Here is a 5622-nt window from a genome sequence, read left to right as displayed (position 1 = left end):
TCCAGCGTGCGCATGCGCCGGCCCAGCAGCGCACTGGGTGAGGGCGTGACCCGCGCGTGGCTGGTGACTGCAAGGTGGCTGCAAGGCGGCTGCGCTAGGCCGTGTTTACTGTTGCCTGCTCCGTCGGTTTTCTCCCAAGTTGCATCGTGTCCAGAATTTACAGCCAGCAAAGTGGGAAGAGGATTGGAGGCAGAATTCCAAGTAGGGATAAGGCATACGTGGCAAGGATGTGTGCACCATGTACGGCCACATTCAGGATGTGAGGATTTGCAAAAGACAGCGGAAGATACTGTTGGGTTGAACCTTACTTTAACCCATTTATTGAGCACCTGCTAGGGGCAGGGTCTGATCGAGGCCTTTCCTGACTTTCCCCATTCCCTCACTCTCTCTGTCAACAAGGTAGACTAGATTATTTCAGATTACAACAAACAACCTGCCTTTGCGACATTACTTTTTTTTTTTTTTAAGTTGATTTTGAGAGAGAGAGAGAGAGAGAGAGAGAATCCCAGGTAGGCTCTGCACTGTCAGAGCAGAGCACTGTGACGCTGGGATCCATTTCACAATCATGAGATCATGACCTGAGCTAAAACCACGCGTCCCGGGCTTAACCGACTGAGCCATCCAGGCACCCCTGCGACGTTACTTTTTAAACGTCAACTTCCAGCGGCCCCTGAGGCTCAGTCGGCTGAGTGTCTGACTCTTGATTTCAACTCAGGTCATGATCTCGCTGTTCTTGGGTTCCTGTGTCCGGCTCCATGCTGGCAGTGTGGAGCCTGCTTGGGATTCTCTGTCTCTCCTCTCTCTCTCTTTCTCCCCCCAACTTGCACTGTCTTGGTCTCTCTCAAAAATAAATGAATAAACTTTTTAAAAAAGTATATAAAAAAAACCAAAACATCAACTTCCAAAGCCAATGAGATTGTGACCTCCATTAAGGCAGGGGCCTTGTCATAACCTTGTATTTCCAAAAGTCAACTGTCTGGCACATAGTAGGAGCTAAATAAATCATTGTTAAAATTTAAATAGTAAAAAGATGGTCTTAACCACACACATGTACACACAAATGGATACATGGAAAACTGAGGAAATCTGAGTAAGATCACTGAATCCTATCAGCGTCTATCTTATGTTGTGTTATTGACTGTGCTCAAGTTTTTCAAGGTGTTACCATTGGGGGAAAATGGGTAGAGGGGTACCTGGAATCTTTTTATTATTTCTTACAACTGCCTATGAATCTACAATTATCTCAAAATAAGTATAATCAAGAATGTCTTTAATATCAAGATAAAAAATAATATGTTTCCGGGGTACCTGGGTGGCTCAGTTGGTTAAGCATCAGACTCTTGATTTCAGCCCAGGTCATGATCTCATGGTCCATGGAATTGAGCCCCACATCTGGCTTGGAATTCTCTCCCTCTCTCTTTACCCGTCCTCTACTGGCACACACACACACTCTCTCAAAATAAATAAAACAAACTTAAAATATTAAAAAAATATATTAAAAAAACGCCCACAATCAGAGGTGGTGCTGGGCCACCTGACCCACCAGCTGATTCAATTCGGGTGGGGAGCTGGAGCCCCAGGCCCTGCCATGCTGGAGTGGTGCTCCACAGGTGTTCACGGAGGACCTGAGGACATGATGGTGGCATTGCACAGGTGGCTAACGGCCACTGGCTGAGGAAGCCACAGCAACTTCAAGGATATCACCCCTGACAAACTTCTCTTGGCCGTCAAGACCACAGTTTCCCTGGCCGTCAAGCTAAGCCAGGCCCAGCTGGGGGCTATCTGCGTGGGAAATGTGCTTCAGCTCAGGGCCAGAGCAATCATGGCCAAAGTCACTCAGTTTCTGAGTGACACCCCAGAAACTGCCTTTGTCCACTGTCATAGACAGTTTTCATCTGGGCTCCAGGCAGTGGCCATCATAGCTGGTGGCCTCACAAATGGGTGTTATGATATTGGCATGGCTTGTAGGTAAGAATTTCTTTCTGCCAGAGCTTACCAACCAACTTCTAACAATAAAACTAATCTTCATCTCCAAAAGCAAGCAAACAACAACAACCACAAAACACCCCACAATCAGGCACCACTACACAGCCTGACTAAAATAAAAGACTGACTTTATCAGATGTTGGCAAGGATGTTGAGCAACTAGACTCTCAAACGCTGCTGGTAGGAATGTAAAACGGTATGATCACTGTGAAACAGTCTGGCAGCTTCTTAAAATGTTAAACATATGCTTACCCTATGACTCAGCCATTCCTCAATTCTTGGAAATTTATCTAAGGGAATTCAAAGCTGTACACAAACATGTATAGCCGCTTTATTTTTATAGCCTCAAACTAAAAACAAACCATTGGCAGGTAAATGGATCAACAAACCATAGTTAGACCACATAATGGGATACTACTCAGCAATAAAAAGGAAAGAACTGTGGTACATACATAATATGGATAAATGTCAAGCTAATAATGCTGAGTGAAAAAATGCAGATGAAAAAGACTCTATGATTCCATTCATATAAAATTCCGGAAAATACGGGGGCACCTGGGTGGCTTCGTTGGTTAAGCCCAAAAGAAAAGGGTGCTTCCTAGGAATATGAACAGAGGGCAGGAGGGGATAGAAGACGCAGGAGCACAAGTAGCCTTTGGGAGGTGGTGAAGGATATGTGCGCTATCTTGATTGTGGCGATGTTCTCACGGTGTATACCTGGGTTAAAACTCATCAAGTTATACGCTTTAAACATGGACAATTTATTGTATATCAATTACGTATCAATAAAGTCATTAAAAAAAAAAGCACAGTTAAATAGCAATAACAATGTGTGCTTTGGGCAGGTGACAAAGTATTTTGTGGTCTTGACAGCACCCAGATGAAGAAGGGAGCCAGGCACTATTTTCCTGGTTTCACAGATGGAACAGTGAGGGTGAGAGAGGTGACAGAGTTTTCCAGAAGCCGCAGCACCAGGAAATAGGTGATCTGGGCTGGGGCCCATGCCTTAGGTTGGATTGGTTAGGGTTCAAAGCACTGGCATTAGTTCCCAACATATCTCAGCCATTTATTAGCTGGGCTCCTTATGTTACCTCTTTATATCTCCGTTTTCTCCCTTTACAGCTCCTTCTGTGGTGAAAAATAGCACAAGTACAAAAACACGCATAAAATACACAGTTTATTAGATAATTATAGAATGAACACCCATGTAATCATCACACAAGTAAGTCAAGAAACACTGCCAACAGGGGGCACGCTGTGAGGCCTCTCCTCAATCACAATCTCATCCCTGCACTAGCTCCTCCCTAGGTAACCACCACCGTCCTGGTTACTACCCTAGTCTGAGCCCACATGGGCTGCCTCCAGGATTACTGCAATATCTTTTTTTTTTTTTTTAACGTTTATTCGTTTTTGAGAGACACAGAGACAGAGCATGAGTGGGGGAGGGTCAGAGAGAGAGGGAGACACAGAATCCAAAGCAGGCTCCAGGCTCTGAGCTGCCAGCACAGAGCCCGACCTGGGGCTCGAACTCAACGGACCACAAGATCATGACCTGAGCCGAAGCTGGTTGCCCAACCAACTGAGCCACTTAGGTGCCCCTATTGCAATATCCTTTAAACTAGATCTCTTTTTTTTTTTTTTTTAACCCTTGCCCCCTTCCTTCTCAGCATAGCAGTTAGGATATTCCTTTAAGAGGCATCTGGCTGGCTCAGTGGGTAGAGTAAGTGACTCTTGATGTTGGGGTCATGAGTCCAAGCTCCACGTTAGGCATAAGCCTTACTTAAAAAAAGGTGGGGGGGGGATGTAAAAAAATAAAGTTGTCCTATTAAAAAATATATGTATTCCTTTTATTTTTTTAATATTTATTTTATTTTTGAGAGACAGAGAGTACAAACAGGGGAGGGGCAGAGAGAGAGAGAGAGAGGGAGACATAGAATCCAAAGCAGATGCCAGGCTCTGAGCTGCCTAGTGCAGAGCCCAACGCAGGGCTTGCACCCATGAACTGTGAGATCATGACCTGAGCAGAAGTTGGATGCTTAACTGACTGAGCCACCCAGGGACCCTTATATACAGATATTCCTTGTAAAATACAAGTCAGATCCTGTCACTCTCTGTCCAAATCCTACAATGGTCCCCCCTTTCATTCTGAATAAAAGCTACTCTGTCCATCACTCCCTGTGCCACGTGGTCTCTTTACAGTTCCTTGAACAGGAAAATAGCAGACATGCTCCTTCACAGGGCTCTGGGTGTTCTCTCAGCTTCAAATGCCTTGGAATTGATCTGGAATGCTCCCTCCTAGCCACTTAACTGACCCCTTCCCCTCCACGTATTTGTTCAAATTTCTTTGTAATGAGGCTTCCCCCTACCACCCTATTTAAAACTGCAACCTACTTGCCCTGTTCATTGCTGTTTTCCCTGATGAAATGTGAGCTACACAAGGTTTAGCATCTTTGTTTATTTCATTCATTGGTGCCCCAGTGTCTAGAATAGTACCCGGTACACTGCAGGCATTCAGTAAATATTTATTGAATAAAAGAACTAGAACGCAGTTTTTGGTGATAATCATTTCCTTGCTTTTCTTGGTAGTTTTTCCACCTTTGTGTATCCATTCTAAATAATATAATTTAGGTTTGTCTCTTTTTTTTCTTTAAATGTAAGGAAAGTGATTTGACTTTATATGTGATGTATCGGTTTTTTTAAACGTTTATTTATTATTGAGAGACAGAGCGTGAACAGGGAGGGGCAGAGAGAGAGGGAGACACAGAATCGGAAGCAGGCTCCAGGCTCTGAGCTGTCAGCACAGAGCCCAATGCGGGGCTCGAACTCACAAACCACAGGATCATGACCTGAGCAGAAGTCAGATGCTTAACCCACTGAGCCACCCAGGCGCCCCAAGGTTTGTCTCTTTTTAACCATATGTAAATTGAAACATCCTATATACACACCTTTTATGTTCCACTCTTTTGCTCAACATTATGTTTTTGAGATTCATTCGTGTCGTCGCATATGGCTGCAATTCATTCATTTCCCCCAGCTGTCAAGTTTCTCCTTGTATGAGCATATCACACCCCATCCAACCATTCAACTGTTGAAGGAAATTTGGACAATCTCCCATGTATCTCCTAACATGTATGAGATTCTCCTGGGTACATACCTAGGAGTGGAGCTGTATGGCCTTCATGTATGTGACTCTAGTTTTACGGGATAATGCCAATGGTTTCCTAGGTAGTTGAATCCATCTGCCCTCCTATCTGCAGTATGGTTATCTCTTTGGGCCTCAATTTCCCCTGCACCTCCTTTGTAAGATAAGAGGATTGGACTAGGGTATTTCTGAGGTCTCTTTTGGTTCTGATGTTCTGTGATTCTGTGATCAAGGAGGCCTAAATAAGCAGCACTCATGGCTTCACAACCTCAAGGCAGGACCTAAGTTATTAGGGAGAGAGACAGACACAACCTGTGCTCGGGATGAGGCCTTCAAAGCCAACTAGGGTGAAGCACAGTCCTAAACTCTTAAGACTGGTGTCAAGGTAGAGACAGCTTCATGGAGGCTGACAATTCTCATTCATATACCATGACTCCTGTTTCTTTCTCTTTCTTTCTTTCTTTCTTTCTTTCTTTCTTTCTTTCTTTCTTTCT

This window comes from Panthera uncia, chromosome E1 (assembly GCF_023721935.1).
Source record: "Panthera uncia isolate 11264 chromosome E1, Puncia_PCG_1.0, whole genome shotgun sequence".
In the NCBI taxonomy this organism is placed as follows: domain Eukaryota; kingdom Metazoa; phylum Chordata; class Mammalia; order Carnivora; family Felidae; genus Panthera; species Panthera uncia.
The sequence above is the reverse complement of the archived record's forward strand: the minus strand, read 5'-3'. Positions refer to the sequence as shown.